The following is a 19,002-nucleotide window of genomic DNA, read 5'->3' on the forward strand; positions in this document are numbered from 1 at the left end:
GTTGAGGGAGGCTGAGTGACTTCTGATGAATGGGAATCCATGGGAAGGATAGAAGCCTGGAAAATGTTCAGTTCCAGCTCTTTCTTTTGTTTCCATCTCATTGTATAGCAATTGAGTTAAACAAGGGACTAGCATATTACAAGCCTGAGAATTGAGCTAGAGAAAATTGCAAATAAATGCAATGGGGTTATCAGGCAACTTCGTCACTGCATCTCAGGCAAGCCTCAGGAGCCAAGAAAAAGTTGAAAGTCTGAAGTAATCTGTAATTTGGAGATAGAATTCACCTTCTAATAAGAAAGTTAAATTATGTAAAAAAGAAACTTATTAAAGCAGTTCCACAAGAATGACTCTGATTAAGAACTAAAACAATTTTCATCATGTAAATTATGTTTTCAAATTAGATTTAAATAACATAGCAATACTTTTATTCATGTTATCTACCATTTAAAAGAAATAAATAATTTGGTTAAATCTTTGAATGTTCATTAGGTGAAATTCCACACAATCCTTGAGTAATTCAGACTATTGGGATTTTTATAGACATTCCATTACGGAATTCTGAACAATTATTTTTCTAATAAAGTTAGTTTTCACTTACATATGTCTTTCATTCACTGTCAATGTGAGAATGTTTTTAAAAATCTTTTTTTAACTGATAAGGTCTTAATATTATTGTACATGTAGAATGATACTTACTGACACTGTCAGATAAATATAGAGCCCATAAAAGAAGGGATGATTATAAATTTATTATGTCTATATAGCTCTGTTTTCCACCAGCATCAATAAACAATTGTGAATATTTTTCAGAAATCTATTGACCAGAGTACCTGGAGTGAAAGCCTGGGATTTTGAAAATAATTTAACTATTAAGGTAGATACATTCTATTTAGATAGCAATGCCTTAGTAAAGATAGGATTAAACTGGATCAGTGCCTATTGGCGTTCTATGAATTATTTCCTTTCCTCTTGATGAATTAAAGTTGAGGAAATTCAGGTCAATATGGTTGTAAGATTTTGCCCTCTACTTACCCTTAACACTTTAGTTTTAGAGTTGGAGAAAAGTATTAACATCAGAAAAATTTAATATCTGATTAATTATTTAACTATTCCCTCTACAGACATTTAATCAGTGAGCCCATACATAATCAAGACACCGTGCTAGGCCTTGGGGATACAGAGATTAATTGATCTAGCCCTAAAAGGAGATCACAGTTCTAGAATTAATCTCTGTATAATATAGAATAGGAAAGTTGTAATATTATTTAGAGACTAAGTGTGTGCCAGAGGTATACAGTGAAGTTGTTGGAGGAGGGTAAGGTCATGATAACAATGTGTGAAAATTCCCACCTTAGTGAAGTCTGTTTAGTGACTTAGCCCCACAATGAATAAAAGTTATTTTGATGAAATGGTTCATTTCTCCTGGCATCTCCTGCTCTCTTGAACTGCAAGGAGTTAATTTGCTTCAGCTCTTAGAATTGAGAGATAAACAAAAAGTAGAATGGAAATAGAAGGAAAAGGAAAGAACAAAATCAATTTATTTAAAAGCAAAGCCATGCTTTTAAACCATGGACCCCTGCATCAGGTTATTATAAGTCTAACATTGCTATACTGTATATTTAAAGGGTTAGATCACTTTCAGTTTAATGAAAAAATGTATGTTTTAGAAGGTCAGCCAATGAATTAAACATGTGCCTGGTAGATTTCTACATTACTCTACCATTTTAAGGATACATTCTAGTGGAAAAGGCAATGTTCTTGATTGAATGGAATCAGGTTTTGTTATCTAACAGGTTTTCTTCAAAATTTATGTTATCAGAGCTGAAAAAGGAATGAACTTCATTTTCTAGGAGGAAATGTAAGCAGCACTTACTCAGTTACAAAATAGTTACCATCAAAGTAAAGTTATACACTTAACTAATTATAGATAACTATGTGTGTGATTATTGAAACAAAGAGAAACTTGCTTTTCCATAATTTCAATACAGTTAATTTGAGCCAAAGCCAACTGTACTTTTGAGTGAGGAATGAGTGTGAAGAAGATTGAATTCTACTGAGTGTGGTGTGAAATTGACAGGGAGAGAAGTCTTGATATCAACATCCTGAAGAAATCAGAATTGGAAAAGTCTAGATTGTAAAGGCATGACGAAGAAATGAGTGACTCAAACTGTCAATGACCAAGAAAATCAGGACAGTTCATTTAAACAATACCAAGGGACTGGAAAATATGATGTAATGTCAGAATAGTATGAGATATTATATTAAGAAAATGATTTTAGCTGGGAAGTTAGCTCAGTGGTACCATGCCTGCCTCACAAGTGCAAGATCCTGAGTTCAATCCCAGGTACAAAAAAAAGAAAAGAAAAAAGAAAATGATTTCAGTGAAGTGCCATATAATCTGGTAAAAGATCCACTTTGCTTTACTATTCTCATTAATTATTACATTGATGACATTGATATTGAATTAAGTTTTATTTATTACAGATGCCAAAAAGACAAAATATTGCCAGCATAGAAACATGGTAGAAAGACTAAAAGCAAGGCCTAACTTGGACATATTTGGAATAAATAGCATGGATGAGAATAAAATGATCATAGACATTTAGTGGTAAAGAAATAAATATAAATAATATTTTCCTCTAATTCCTGCCAAGTCCATGTTTGAACTGCAGCAATAGGAACAAAGTTAAAGCAGGAACAGTAATAAAAAAGATTGAATTATGGCTTATTAATAATATGAATAAGGGTAACATTAAAATGCAAAAAATAAAGTTTAAACAGTAAAGCTACAACACAAGAGTTTTTGGGAATGTTTATGCAAGGGTAAAACTGCTAAACACTGTTGGCAGTAGAGAGTTGCCGTGCAATATGAAATACGTGATATTAAAGGAGGCTCTTCATTAGCATTTACAAGAACCGTTTTAGAGAAGATGAACTGAGGACATTATCTGCATCTATATTCTTAATTCCCAAGGGGTAAAAGAATGAATTCAACTAGCAGGAGTAGCCAGTGCCCTCAAATGGGCCTTATCAATGAGAGGTTTATCAATCACTTCCACCTCATTCATGCTAGAGTTACAGCTATGAAGGAACTTCTGTTCTGGAAATGCTAAACTTTTTTTTTTGCCATTGTGCTAATTTCAGTTACCACAATCTACATTTCCCACTGCAAGAAGATCCATGTCTCCAGAGAGTGAAAATTCCAAGATGACCATTTTAGGGAGGGAAATACTTCAGTTGTATTTTGAAGTACATAAGCTTGGTAGACAAACAGTTTAAAGTGTCAGATTCTTTATGCAGGAGGGTGCGGGCAACTGAAGCATGGAGTTCCGGGTGAAAATTGATACTCTTTGAGGTAAAGTGCTCATAGGATTAAAGTAATTTACTGCTTCTGGGAAGACTATTTTGCTCTTTGAAAGAATAATTTTGTTCAAAAGGGTACCAATTCAGTATCATTAAGCCTTTCAGGAGCTACATTTCCTATTATAAGCAAAACCTGAAGAAGGTAATTTTCCTCAATTAGATGATCACTTTGAATCCAAGAGGGGAGTATATTTTACTTACAGTCATCAATTTTCTTCTGATTGCTCAGGTGTGTGTGTAAATATGTTATGTATTATATGTAACCTTAATAAAGTAAGATCCAACCCCTTACTCTACATAGTATATGTTCTGCGGTACTTTAGCACATGTCCCGATTACAGTGGACCCTCAAGTTACAATCAGTTTGACATAAGAACAACTTGGGTTATGACTGGAATTTTAGGTTTAACTAATGAATAAAGTCTTGAGTTATGACCAGAATGCCAGTCTCTTGTGCTTCCAGATGGTCTCAGATACAGATTTAACCCTTCAAGAGTTCTGGAAGAAACATTACAGCATCTTTTCCTGCAAGGGGTTAATTGAGAAATTCTGGGCCAATGTCTCTAAGGAGACTGAGATAGGTCTGTATTCAGGAAAGAGAATTTGAAGACTGTATAGAGGAGCCTTAATTGATCAATTTGAGTTACAACCAGACCTCAGGAACATATTGAGTTCATAAATCAAGGGTCCACTGTACTGATAAATGTGGGTTAAGTCCTCAGGACTTACAACCTGGCCTACTGAGGATATAGAAAATATAGTGTACATTAAAATGAGTTTGTGAAGTTTGCATTTTTGACAGGAAGGTGCCTGGGAGAGATGATAGAATGGAGCTGGTCTAACTTTTATAAATGTGATGAGGACTGACTTTTTAAAACAACTATAAAAATACTTTAAATATTAAAACTTATAGAACCACTAGTTACATCTATTATTTAAAAACATAATGGTAAGAAGTAAAGCAAAAAAATTAGAGAAAATATCTAAAATTAGTGCCTAAGAAGCAGCTATTTGGATGGCTAGAGAGTAAATGAATGTTACTGGTAGGAAATTTATTATTGCTGCGACTTAAAGTGATAATACAGGAAATAGGTTGGAGCAAAATGAAAATTATTAGGATGCTGCAATTTAAAAAATAGACAGTGACCAGCGGGCCACCTTCTTGACTCTTTGGTCCATAACCTGTCCATAAATCTCATTAATTAATACTTACTATTCGTTTCCTATAGATCACAGTGGAGTGCTATTCTTTTTCACTGCCCTTCTAACAAGGTGTAGCACTACACGCCCATTGAAAATGACTGGACCACTCTTGTTTGTTCATAATCCGTGTCACTTGTCAAACTTCTCGTAGATTTCCACACATTGCAAATCTGATGCTATAAGATTTGAGAGGCTAGTCGAAGAATAAATTGTTTCAAAGCAAAGAAGTTTTAGTTTATTTTTCCCATTGAGTTTATAGGTACAGTTTAGGTATACAATACAGTCACATTCACCATGGGATCTTATACCTTTACATGACAGGTCTTGGTTCTCATTTTTCCCCATACCCCTGCCTTTCCTTCACCTTCTCCACCCTTCCCTATTTATAAAACTTCATTTCTATTACTTTGTTTTCTCATATGTTTTCTTTTTCCTTATTTCCTTTCCCCCACTCTTCCCAATTTCCCTACACCATTATCTCTTTTCCTCCTATTTCACATTGTCAATTATACCATTAGGATCTTAAGTACAATTATAGTTTTAGTTTTATTTAGCAGACCATTATATCTAAAATATTTCCTACACTATGAAGCAAAATTAACTTCAAAGGATAACCAACAAAAGACACTAGAACAAAATCACATCTAGCTGTATTTTAATTTGACCTTACATAGTTCATACAATATCTTATATGTATTTAGAAAACTAAATGAAGAAAAATCTCTAATTCGTGACTTTTAAAATATTATTTCACTATATGGGGTTAAATATCTTGGCAACAATTACTTTGGTAACCTAATCACAATTATTCATTGTTGCCTTGTTACTGTCTTTTTTTTTCCTCAGTGAGTTTATTGGTACATTTTAGGTATACAGCACAGTTACTTTCATTATTGGGATCTTGTACCTTTACATGACAGGTCTTGGTTCTTATTTTTTCCCCTTGTCCCTGCTCTCCCTTCACCCCCTTCTGCCCTCCCCCTTTACAAACACTTTATTTCCATTTTTTTCATTTTCTCATATTTTTTTTCTTTTCCCTTATTACCTTTCGCCTACCCTTCCCACTTTCCCTACACCTTTAGCCCCTTTCTTCCTATTTTGCATTGTCAATTATCTCATTAGGATCTTATGTACTATTAAATGTACTATTAGTTTATTCACACCAGAGAAACTGTTCGGTATTTACACATATGTGACTTGTTTATTTCACTTAGGAATATATCCTCAATATGTATACATTTTCCTATGAATGAATCTAATTTCTCATTCTTTATGGATGAGTAATATTCCATTTTATAGAAAAACCACACCTTCTTTATCCAGTTTCCAACTGATGGGCAAATGGGCTGTTTCAAATTTTAGCTATTACAAACTGTGCCACTAAAAACATAGGTGTGCATATATCTCTGTGATATGATTCTTTTAATTCTTTTGGAAAGATACCCGGAAGAGGGATGGCTGGGTCAAATGGAACCTCTAGTCCCAGCTCTTTGAGGTATCTCCATATTGATTTCCACAGTGGTTGCCCAAGTCTGCACTCCCACCAACAATGGAGAAGGTTTCCTTTCTCCCCACACCCTGGCCAGCATTTGTTATTGTTTGATTTCTTGCTACTCTCTCTAAGGTTAATTTTGGAATCCTCAAATGTTCTTTGTAAATGCTAGTAGAAATCCACTTACCTATCACAAAATATTTTTATTGTGTGAAAATAGAGAATTATTTTCATCAAAATAAATCAAACTTAATTTCAATACTCCTTTTATGTAAAAGCCTGAAGGCCTATGATTTACCAAATTTTGACATAGGAAGATATTTTATTTATTTATTTTTGTGGCTGATTTCTTGAGAGTTCTAGCTAAACCTGGGTTTAAAATTCAGTTAATTCTTGTTATTTATGATAGTTATATTTTGTAAAGTACTGAACCATTACTTTTAGGGGAAATACAAGTTTAGATTGCTGCAAGCCTCTGGTCACATTTTCATTAACCAATCAATATACAACCTTGTTTTATGTATATTTCTGCTCAATACACCTTATTTAATATATTTTGTTGATTCATTAACATTGAAGTCATGGCCAATAGCACTACCAATTATGCCAGAATAATGTTTATCTAACACATATGTTACCTTTGTAAAAACAGAACAACCTCTGTTCTTGGGGATCATTTTAAACAACAAAAAAAATCCAAACAAAGCACAAAACAATGTGGTACCCTACAAAAAGAACACAGGTTTACAGTGTGGAACCTGAAACAAGAAGGCAAAGTGTCATCTCATGTGACCTCAACTGGGAGCATACACAGTGGGGTAAGTCAAGTTTGTTTGTAATCTGTGCATGCCTGCTAAGGACTGTGAAAGTACCATGAGTGTTAATTTGGGGGTTACAAATAAATGTAAGTGAGGAGGCAATCTACAAATAATTAAAATCCAGTTTGCTTATCATGTAACTATTGATATAATCCTTATGTTAAAATTATTGAAAATAATTATGTACTTGAAAGATGAATTGTTTAAATATATAAGTTTTTTTTTGAGATGGAGTTCCCTATGTAGTTCAGGCTGGCCTTAAACTCACTATGTAGCCTCGGGTGACCTTGTACTCACAGCGATACTCCTATTCTCCTGCCTCAGCCTCCCAAGTGCCAGGATTACAGATATGCAGCACCATGCCTGTCTTTGTTTGTTTGTTCTTTAAAATACTTTTTGGACTTTTAAAAAATCCAGTACCAGGAACCAAACTCAGGCAGGCAGGCACAGCACCACTGAGCTAAATCCTTGGCCCTTTATAAGATTTTGACTTAGTATTTAAGTTTTAAATTTTGTCATTGGCCATTTCTTTTGATAAGTGAATTTTAAAAAAATAATTGATTTTTCAAGATTTAGTTAAATATTGTGAACAATTGCTAAATGTTTCAGATTAAACACAAAGATGCATGGAAAAGCAATAATAGAAAGAGAAATTAAGGAGCAAAACACTTCTTCTCAGTATTACCATCCATGGTAAGTTTAAAAACCTGAGTCATGCTTAATCTACACTTGTTGATGAAAATTGACAATTTCAACTTTACTGTACAGTTTATAATTGAAAATGTTATGAGAATCAAGGTAGACGGAAACATGTACTTGAAAATAATACCATTAAATTAACTCCTTGATATGCTACAATGTCATTATTTTGGCCATGCTTTATATAACTTTGATTCTGAAGTATTGAGTGTTGGCCAATATTTAATACATGAGCATTTGATTCTCTAAAGCATAAAAATATTTTCACAGATATTTCATAAATTTCACTCTTTTGAGAGTTATCATTCTGTATTGCCAAGAAAGCATGCATTTTGAATTGAAAATGAGTGAGAAGAAAATAGGGAATGACTTATTAATGGTGCTTTTAAGCTCCATGGCAGAAATAACTTCAGCAATATGTGGTCACTCAAGAAAGGGACTAATGTCTGAGTTTCAGAGGAGAGGACAGGAAATATAAAACTCACATTTCAATCAAAATGTTTTCAAATGGTAGATAATTAATTTGTGAAATTTGCTGTAGGAAAAGCAAAAATGGTGATTTCTTAGAAAAAAACAATAAATCTGAACTAGCACAGGTGAAATGCTGTCAAGTTAAGTAGCCAATTGTTAGAAGATAGATTGAAATATGCATTATTGCCTGCTCCACTTGACAAGTTCAAACATCAGCTGGAATGAGATGAAAGTGATCTGAGTTCTTATCTTCACTTTATCATAGGAAGCTATGTAACCTCTTTTTTTGTGTTTTCTTCCTTCAGTCTGTGGCTTCATATAACAAGTTTATTTTCTAGGCCACATTTATGAAAAAGAAAAGGATCTAAAAATATCAAGCTTTTTAAAAATACCAGTTTTATTCAAGAAATTAAGTCATCTCAGAGATAAAAGAATATAAAAATGTGTCAGAATTTCTTTTAATATATTTAAAAAGTACACTTTATACAACTGAAAAGATCCTTATAAAAAGGAAAATGACTTTCAAAACATTACATTGTGGCATCATTCATTTTCCTATTATTTTTACACTAATTATTAAGGTGTATGAGGTTAATCCTCAAAACAGTCTTTTGTGCATAAGTTGTGTCCAAATGCCCAAGTTCTGCCAATGAAATAGAGTAGTCATCACTGGAGAGGCACTGAGGAGAAAAGGCAAAGGATTTTAAACAATCTCTCCTAAGATACCAGGGATTTAGAGAATTGATAGCTGATTTGGTTCTCTAGGGCCTCATTGGCTGGACTACTTGTCCATGTTAAATGAATTCTCTAATTTTTATGTTAATTATACTGCCTTACATCTGAGTAATATGGAAGGACTTTTTCTCTCATTAGACTTTCTGTATTGTACACCTGTGCAGAGAATAACCACTCAGGATCTCCTCCAAGAGCATGTAGAATTTGTATCAAAGTACAAGATATCAAAATAAATTCCAACTGATTTCCCACAAGGGCAGAAGTTTTAAAAGCTCAAGTCCCTGCTAGATACGATTATAGATACCTAATGTTTGTTGAGCACTTACCATGTACCAGCATTGTGTTAGGCACATTATACAAACCAAGTATTTAATTCTCACTACAGCCCTATGAGGTACAAGTGTTGTTATTTCAGGTCTTTATAATTTTACCAAGGTGCCGTTCTAATAATTATCATCAGTACTGAAATGGAGGTATGCCTTCATATTCAGAATAAGTATAGTCTGGGCTAAAAAGCTAGAATTTTATCTTACACCCATCTTTGGATTTTCTTATAGTACAGAAGATAGTAAACAAAGTTAAAACATTTTATTGAGACATGTGGGCTAAGAAAAGGGCAACTTCTTGGTGTGGCCCTGTAGCTTGAGTGTGACCATCATGCCAACAGTAACTGAAGTAAAGTTTACTCAGAATAGGATCTCTTGTACTCAGCTATACCTTAATCAAGATGCCAATGAGAAGAGAAGAACAGCAACTGGGTCTGTCTATTATAATGGAACTATGGTAATATCTTTAGATAGAGAATTGTAATGATATTAATAAATGAGATCATCACAATTCTGTAACTGTAAGATATAACATTAAACTTTACATTTTATTAATTGTATAGGTTTATAATTAGTTTATATGATGGCTTCTTAAGATAAAGTGGTATTATATATTTATGGTATTTTATATATATTATATATTATATATAAATGGTATTTTATATATATATATATATGCACACAAACATGTTTGTACATACCTATGCATTAACATACACACTGCTACTTCTACTCCAAACCACACACTAAGTAAAGAATTGGTACGATTTATTTCCAAGCTGGTGGAAAATCGTATAAAAATGAAAATTTTCATGTACTAACTTTTGAGGGATATAATCCAACCTTTTAAGATATTAACTAGTCATAAAATTTCTTTTTACTTAAGGTAAATTTTCTTCATTGTGGGATGACTGATATTTTAAACTAAGTTTTATTTAAACTAGTCTAATCAGCCCTGATCAGTTGGCAGATTTTTTTCAGAAGAATCATAGGCATGCAGAGGTGGAGGAAACCTTAAGGGTTGGTCAGAATAATGACTCTTAATAATTCAGTTCTCCACATCCCACCAAATATTCTCAATGTATTTCTTCCTCTTTTTCGCTCTTACCCTCTGCCTCCCTCTCTCTCCCTTTCCCCTCTAAATTCATTTATTCAAATAACTGAGTGCCTGTTATATGCTAGATAACTTTCTATATAATGCAGACAGAATGATTTATAAGACATTGTTATAAATTTTAAGGAATTTATAGTTTAATAGATTTGGCAGGCAAGCAAGTATTACAATGTGGGCAATAATATAAAAGAGAGTAATTAACTCGTGTGTGTGTGTGTGTGTGTGTGTGTGTGTGTGTGTGTGGTAGGAGTGTACAGGGTTCAGACCAGGTTTTCTAGAGGAAAAAGTGCCAGACCTAGGTTTTAATGAATGAGGCTTAACAGAAGAACAAATGCATAGTGATGTGAAAAGGGCAGAAAGAATAGCCCAGTGTACATAAAGATATGAAAGAAACTTGCACATTAGAAGAATCACAAGTAGTCTTTCAAAGGTTTTTGTAATTTATATGAGGTGGAGAACAAAAGAAGAATCCAGATCCCGAAGGATCTTGTAAGACTTCATCCTGAGGATAACGGCAGTTATTAGAAGATTTTAAATAATCTGTCATTACTTTACATTGATAAAGATTTTACTTAGAGTGGACTCACTACATCTTCTCCCTCTTAATTCTCATTATATGGTATCTTACAAATTAAATCCAATTGCATTTTTCTATTCATATAGAACAATTGTATTTAGGTTATAGTGGGGTTTGTTCTCTTAACTGTTTATCTTCACAGGATTGCTTGGCAGAAGGAAGGGAGTCTGAGGTATTTAGACACTGATTCATGCCTTCTATTTAAGGGTTGCATGCAGGCTGAAAAGACATCTGTGGCATTGATGAAACCTCCAATGTGAAGATGAGAAAGATTCACAGCTCTATTCGTGGTGGGTGCGGTCTTCAGGAAGCAGGCCTGAGCTGACAAGGAACTTTTCACTGCAGGATACAGCTGAAATCAGGTGGGCCAAAGAGACATGACGTGGAGCACTATAGGCAAATGCTTCAGCAAAGGCGAAAGTAAGGCTGTTTTACAAAAAAGATCTCAAAGCACAGTGGTTTGAAGTACAGAATTTTATTTCTTTATGTCTAGTCTGGAATGATGGGGCTTCTCTGCTTGAAAAAGTCAATCAGGGACACATGCTCCTTCCATCTTGTTACTCTTTCTTTTCCTAGAGCATATCTTAGATGCCATAGTCAGAAATTAGTTGCTGGCACAGCTGTGTTCTGTCTTGAACAAATGGGAGAAAGGAGGAAGTCCATTTAGTACAAGTAATTTCCTTTTAAGCAAGCGAGGCAAGAATTGAACACATCCTTTACGCTGTTATCCCATTGGCAAGAAATTAATAACATGTTGATGGTATCAGCTAGGGAATTTCGAAATGTTTCCAGCTGACAGAGTTATGTGTGTATTAAGAAGGGAAGAAAGGAATTTAGGGGGGGACAGCTACACCAATATAATCTCTCTCATATCGAATTTTCTGACCCAGAAAGACAGTCATTTATGTCTTTCTGTTATGATTTATATCTTATGTGTTCATAGGTGGGATTTGGGGGAGGTGATTAGATCATGGGGATGTGACATTTATTAGTGGATTAGTTTATAGCTAATGGTCATTTGGGAGGTGAATCCTGGTTGGCAGAGGTGGGTCCCTGGGACAGTGGCCTGGAGGGGCCTATCTCCTTCAATCCTCCCTTTGTCACTTTCTGCTTCTCACTGCCATGCCATGAGCTCCTTCTCTTCTGGAACGCTCCTTTGCCATTCCACCCTACCTTGGAGCCAGCTGACTATGGGCTGAAACCTCTACAAACTGTGAGCCAAATAAACCTTTCCTCCTTTAAGTTGCATCGTGTCTCAGCAACAAGACAAATAACTAAGAAAGTTTTCAAACTCAAATTCAAATCATTCCTGAAGTTACAACAAAACCTAACAGATTCAAACACAGCCAAGGCATACTGTAACCACTGTTACATCAAGCAGCTAAAGAACTTTTTCTTTGTCCCAACTGAGAATAGTATGTGATGCATTCTCCTACTACTATCCTGGTAAAGGCTGTTGGCTTATGCAAAATGGGCTGAGAAGAAAGATGTTCTTAACAGAGTACCACACCGTTTCCCATTTGGCCATTACTCTCCATGACTGTGGTCAGAATTTAGATTTTATCATAATTCAAAAGAAACAGGATATCTGAGGGTTTCAAGTGAATATGATTTATCAAAGGTGCAGAATTTCACAGACACTACATTCTGATGTCACACTGTAAAGGAAAAAAATGTGCCACTACTGTCCTTGTTCATCATTACTCATGAGTGCAGCTTCTGCGATGTCAGTGACACAGGTGCTTGACTTGGGTAGGGTCTGTGTTCCAACTGTGTCATATGCTACACTTATTTGTATCTCTGTAATATCATGTTGTACACTGAGTACATCGAGTCATCTAAGGCATAAGAAAAGACAAGCTTTTTGTTTCTCTGCAAATAAAAAACATGTCTCTAAAGCCTTAATTGGGTAGTATGAGATGTTGAGACTTTACCCCAAGTTGACAGCTAAATCAATTTTATTGAAGGCAGCTTAAAGGCATTTGTGCCAACCTAAGGATTAATACCTTTAGCCAATTTCAAGATGGTTGTAGCACTTAAGCAGACAAGGTATGTTGGTTTCCAAAGAATTTTGAGGCATGATTTAAGCTATTTGTACTGCAAAATTAAACTGGATCAAAGGTCTCGACTACTCATTATTGGCTCACAGTAAATATTTTCATTATCTTATTACTTGCTGATTTTTACACTGAGTCATACATTGGTAAGAATCTGGAAGTCATTCATGCCTGCTAATTAAAATAGAGTTAAATTTCAGCACCAGAGATTTGCATCCAAAGTATGAGTAAAATGGCAATATGATTATGAGTACATGAATGAAATGACTGTGGTACAGAGAGTTTGCACTCAACAAACATCTGTGTGTTTCCCGTGACATTCTAGTTTCCTTTGCATTTAGCTTGGAATAACATGACTATAGTTCTGGTGAACAGATAGGGAGCTAATGTGACATGTGACATTTTTGCAATTAGTCAGTGAAGACCTTGTATGCTTCTTTCCCCTATACTCCTGTGTCAACAACCTTGGAAGTTCCATGCTTCCTATGAGATAACTAAGACATGAAGTAGAGCTTTCAGAGCTACATCATGCTTTAAGTAAATGGGAAGTAAACCAGTGGAATGTCCATGTTTATTCTGATTAATATAGAGGGCTTTTGAAACACTCAACGATTAGTCAAATTTTTCATATTATCCATTTAGGTCATTGAAAAGGGCAGTCAAAAATCTATTCTTGTAAATCCTGAGAAAAGCCATCAAAAGTAAAGGCTTATTTATTCAAAAGTGTACCAAGAAACTGTAAATGCCAAGATGTTAATTTTGAGGAAAGAGCATAATACAGAAAAAAGCATGAAGTCTGATCTTTAGTTTTGTAACCTTTATTGTTCTTTCTGTATTTTTGCTCAGTGTCACATGATTCTAAATAATTCTGAAATTGGAAGGCAAGCTTATCTAGGAGTTAATAATAGCATATTTACAAATTTAGATAGTGGCTCTTAGTAAGTGAAGGTGAAGCACAAGTCATAGTTGCACTCCATTGCAAATAGAATTAGTACTGTACCTAAAATGATGTATGAAGAACAAATGATGTGCATCTAAATTTCTTCTGTGCCTAGAGGCAAGTTCGAGGGGAACCACATTTTAGCCCAGGTGATATTCGTTATCTTTCAACAACTCATCCTTGCTACTCTTGCTATAAACTGGATTCTACATGCAGAAAAGGGTTAATCAAATTTGTAACAACAAAATATTTGGGGCTGACTTATTTGAATTAGAAATTTTTATTTAAAAGTTCAACTGTAGCATATTAAAGAAAATAATTATTGTAAACGTAGCCTTGCCTCATAAGAAGTAATGAAATACCTGGTAATACTAAGCTCAATTTATTCAAATATCAAAATCTTTTCAAATTCTCATGAATTTTTAGTAACTCTATTTTATATCTTCATATTTAACTTGTTAAAGACAGTATTTGTCAGAAAATTACATGTAAGATGAAGAATCTGAGTTCATGACATTAATGTAGTCATAAGATGAAAATATACCTTCGTGATCTCCTCTTTTCCACCTGCTTTTATGTGCACAAATATGGGATGCAATATAGCATCCACAACACGAGAAATGATGTCATTTTATCTACTGAAGGAGAACAGCTGACTGACTGAATAACTTGCACTGATAATATGCTAATAAAATAGGCTTTGGTGGTATAAAAGAGGATTGTCTATAAACTGGTCCTTGACAGAAAGCGAAGTGGTATGTTAAGACTGATATCTATTGAACACTTTCTTATTTAATGTGTAATTCATTGTAATTAAAATAAAAATGAAATGGCTTTCACTACTGGCTCCCAAATGAGTGTGTAAGGCAGTAGGGTACGTAGGTTTAGATCAAGGAAACCTTTTATCTGGTTAGTTCCTATTCAAATACAGCATCTTTTTATTCCAAGGAGAAAATACAGTTTTATTTTTCTTGTCTTTATCATCTTTTTCTTCTCCATTTAGGGTAACTATATTCATTTTCTTATTTCTTCTTGTGAAGATGGAAAGTGTTTTTGTTTGGGGTTACAGATGTCCCTGAATTATGTATGGAATCAATGAATAGATAATTTGGATTTTACTTTTATCTTCACAGAAGACTAGAGGATTATAAAAATGCTGCAATAGGGGCATTTTTGGAATACTAATTACAATTTTTAGTTTGGGATGCTAAAACTTCCAAGTTTCCTTTATTCTGGATTCAGTGTCACTTGATTGCATTTGGTTTCAGATTTTCTCTGCAAATATAGGGAAGAGCTTTGGATTTGGAGTGCTTTCACTGTTCCAAATTACTTGTGTGTAGAGAAAAGTTGAGATAATCAATACTTTTTCCTTTCTCAATGTTACCTGAAAGCATAAATCTATTATAGGGATGAAATTCAACATTAATTAGATGGGAATATGTGCAATGTCACAAAAGTAGTGCGAATAGCAACATGTGATGGTGAGGTGAATAAATATATGAAGATCCAGAGCTCAATATGTAGCCCAGGCTAGCCTCAAACTCCTAGAGATCCTTCTGTGTGGGAGAAGTTCAAGCCTGGCTTGGCCAGGTGTGCCGCACTCCTGTCTCCTGAGGTAACTTGGAGACCTTGCTAAGGCTGAGCTAACTCACGTAAGTGCGTAGAGGCTGGGTCCAACAGGGTACACCTCCGCCCCTAGTAGGTGACTCCTTCACCTTGCCCAAGGAAAATCACTCTGCTATGTCTGGCCAATAAGATACTGCCAAATGTTAAATATTCCTCCCATGCTCCTCCCCCACGGTTCCCTATATAAGACTGTGCATTTCTTGAATAAAGCAGAAGTATTCCAGAAACCTCCCCAGAGTCTGCCTGGTGATTCCACCCATTACCCTCCCAGTCTGAGCTCCCGAATCTTGTTCCATGAGTGGGCTCATGGACGACAACAGCTGGCGCCCAAAGTGGGACTCAGGTATACATGGTAAATATTGAACCTGCAGGTAAGGATTCCTATTATGGGCAATCTCTTAAGTCAAGAATGGCCAATACAGGCTGCCTTAGTAAAGGGTCCTCATGCTATAAAGGCATCTGAGGCATTTCCAGCCCAAACTCAGGTGAATGTAGGGCCCCGTGAGTGCTCTAAAGATGGCAGACAAAAACCTCTTTAAAAAGATGGTATGGGCAGGCTGTCTCTTCCACTTTCTTCTTCCCCGAGGGCATCAGCCCCACCTGCTGGTCTCTCACTTCCTGTCGATGATGTGCCCCCACCAAAACCCCCTTCTCACTGAAATAATGGTCATCTGGAAGAGCCCACCTTTTCCTGTCCAAGGTGGTGGCCTCCAGCCTGTGCACTGCCACCTTACAGTTCCGGTGGATTTTCTTCCTCCTCTGATGCTGAGGGCGTGTAGTGGGTGGGCAGGGGCTCAGCTGGGGCCTGGGGTGGCTGGGGCGGTGTCAGATGCAAGTGCAGATGCTCCACGTCCAAGGTGAGCGATGCCCCTCAGCGGGCTGGCCAGTGTAGTGTGTGGGCACAGAAAGGCTGCAGAGGGTGGCAGAGATGGCGGAGGGAGGTCCAGGTCTCCCAGGGAGTCCTCATTGTCCAGGTCCGGAGGGTTGGCTGGGGCACTTGCAGCAGGCTTCCTGGGACCTACAGGACCTCAGCTCCTCCAGGATTTGAGATCCCAGGAATGGAGTGATGGCCTCAAGAGAGTCATCTCATCTGTGTTCATCACCCTGGCACCCCACCCCTTGATGTGGCTGTGACCAAGGAAGTGTGGCAGGTGTCTGGACAGGACTGGCATGGCCGTCCCTGGGAGCCCTCCCTCTGAAGGCCCCCGGGAGTGGCGCAGCTGGGAGACCCTGGACTCTTCATGGCAGGGCTGCAGTCTCAGTCCCCACTACACCTACTCTGTGCAGCCCTCGCTGCTAATTCAACACGGGCTGCTCTTCCTCCCTCCCCAAATCTGCAAGTATGGGCTCTGTGGGCCTCAAGCCAACCGATATCACCCCAATTTTGCTTGACCCCTTGTATAAACCCCCTTTTGTTTAATCATTCCTCTGTTTGGTATCTATATTTAGCTAGAACACCTCCCACTATTTGGCTTCCGGTAAGTCTTACAAAAGATTGGCAGAATTCAGATCCGCTCTTTAACCTTGTGCTTTATCCTCACAGTAGACATGATTTGGAAATCTCTGCCATTGGCACCAACCAACTGACAAAAGTACCACACAGGCCTTCGGAGAAACCGCCCTACTGTTTCAAGATGTCTGTGCTGCCATTTTAAATTTACAAACCCAGATAAATCTTGTCTGGGACAAAATTCAATTATTAGAGACTAAGATTCTAAGCCGTTGTCATGCAAATGTCAACCATATTTGTGTTACTTCTTATCATTGTCAACATTGTAATGATTAAAAAAGTCTGTCAAATTATATATGAAAAACCTGGGATCCCACATACAGTCAACATTTACAAACCTTGACTCATATTATCATTTAGTTAAATGATACACAGGCTCTTGATGTTGTTACTCTTAATAATATATGAGAGATAATCTGGTCTGGCATTCAAGCTAGGTGGAAATACCTAAATTCCTGGGCTAAAGGATTGATATTGTCATCACCCTATACGTCGACCTTGCTTAAAATTACTTTATTGCTCTATATCTTAAAAATCAGATGCCTAGCCCATAAAAGGTATAAACAAACACAAAAGTGTGGTTCTCTTGGCCGAGGCTCTGGAGTCAAAGACAAAAGGGTGAATTGTGGGAGAAGTTCAAGTCTGGCTGGGCCAGGTGCACTGCAGTCCTGTCTCCTGAGCTAACTTGGAGACCTTGCTAAGGCTGCGCTAACTCACCTAAGTGCATAGATGCTGGGTCCAACAGGGTACACCTCAGCCCCTAGTAGGTGACTCCTTCACCTCCCCCAAGAAAAATCACTGCACAGTGCCTCCAATAAGATATTGCCAAATGTCAAATGCCCCTCCCATGCTCCTCCCCATGGTTCCCTATATAAACCTGTACATTTCCTGAATAAAGCAGAAGCATACCAGAAACCTCCCCGGAGTCTGCCTGGTGATTCTGTGCCTTAACCTCCCAGTCCGAGCTCCTGAACTTTGTTCCATGAGCGGGCTCATGGACCACACTCCTGCCTCAGCCTCCAAGTACGGAGATTACAGGTGTGTGCCACCACTCCTTGCCTGGCTGTAATGTGCATTCTTAATAGTATGTGGGGATCTGAGTGATTCCATAATTCTGGGAATCATTGCTTTTGCCGGGTTATCCCCACTTTAGCACACTTGACAATTGGGCTGGATTATTCACTTTCTTTATCTCTGCCTCTCTATCTTTCTGTCTCTCTGCCTCTGTCTCTATCTCTCTCTCTTTCTCTGCCTCATCTCTCTTGCATTATGGTACACATGCAAGCCTTTTAAATTTTGAGACAGGCTATTACTGATTTGCTAAGTTGCCTCTTAGCTAGGTTTGAAATTGATATCCTTTTGTCTCATCCTCCTGGAGTTGTAGAATTACAAACATGTACCACCATGACTGGGCAAAAATCATTCTATATTGTGGCAGGCTGACCTATATATTGCAAGATGGTAAGTAGGATTCCTGGCCTCCATTCACTAAATACCTGTTACACCTCTGTTTTCAGTTGTGATATCCCAAAATCTGCAGACATTGGAAAATGATAATAGAGATTGGGGACAAAATTGCTCCAGATTGAAAAGCACATAAGAATTGCTTATGTGAAATATACCTTGCAATAAACAAATACGCTTTTTGCCAAAGAGTGGCATAAATAGTATATTTAGCAGATGCGAAATGTAGTGTTTAACATCAATCTTCTTAAAGGCCTAAAACATTTACAATAATAAGTGAAATTAATGGTCAAGAGAGTGAAAATTGTATTTACTATTGAGTGTTGAAAAATCTATATGTTAATCATGCCAATAATATTAAACATCAAATAAATATCAAAATACAAAAATAATAGATTAATAGTTTATTTTTAAATTTCATTCTTAACCTTGTATTGTTCTACTTTTCTTTCTTATTAGTACACGTTTATGACACATAATGATTACATTCATTGTGGGTATTTGGTACAGGTACATGACACATCTTAATTTTTTCATCCCTTTCCCCTCCCAGCCTCCCTGCTTAAGTCTTTTTCTCATAAATCCAGGCCAAGTTCAAACATTATCT

General features: G+C 36.4%; 1 pseudogene; it reads right to left on the minus strand.

Moving 5' to 3' along the window:
- The window catches only part of LOC104860329, a 176,062-nt pseudogene extending 160,333 nt beyond the window's left edge, over positions 1 to 15,729 (minus strand).
- Positions 15,730 to 19,002: the final 3,273 nt, after the last annotated feature.

This window comes from Fukomys damarensis, unplaced genomic scaffold (assembly GCF_012274545.1).
Source record: "Fukomys damarensis isolate Sample0158 unplaced genomic scaffold, DMR_v1.0_HiC HiC_scaffold_39, whole genome shotgun sequence".
Lineage (NCBI taxonomy): Eukaryota > Metazoa > Chordata > Mammalia > Rodentia > Bathyergidae > Fukomys > Fukomys damarensis.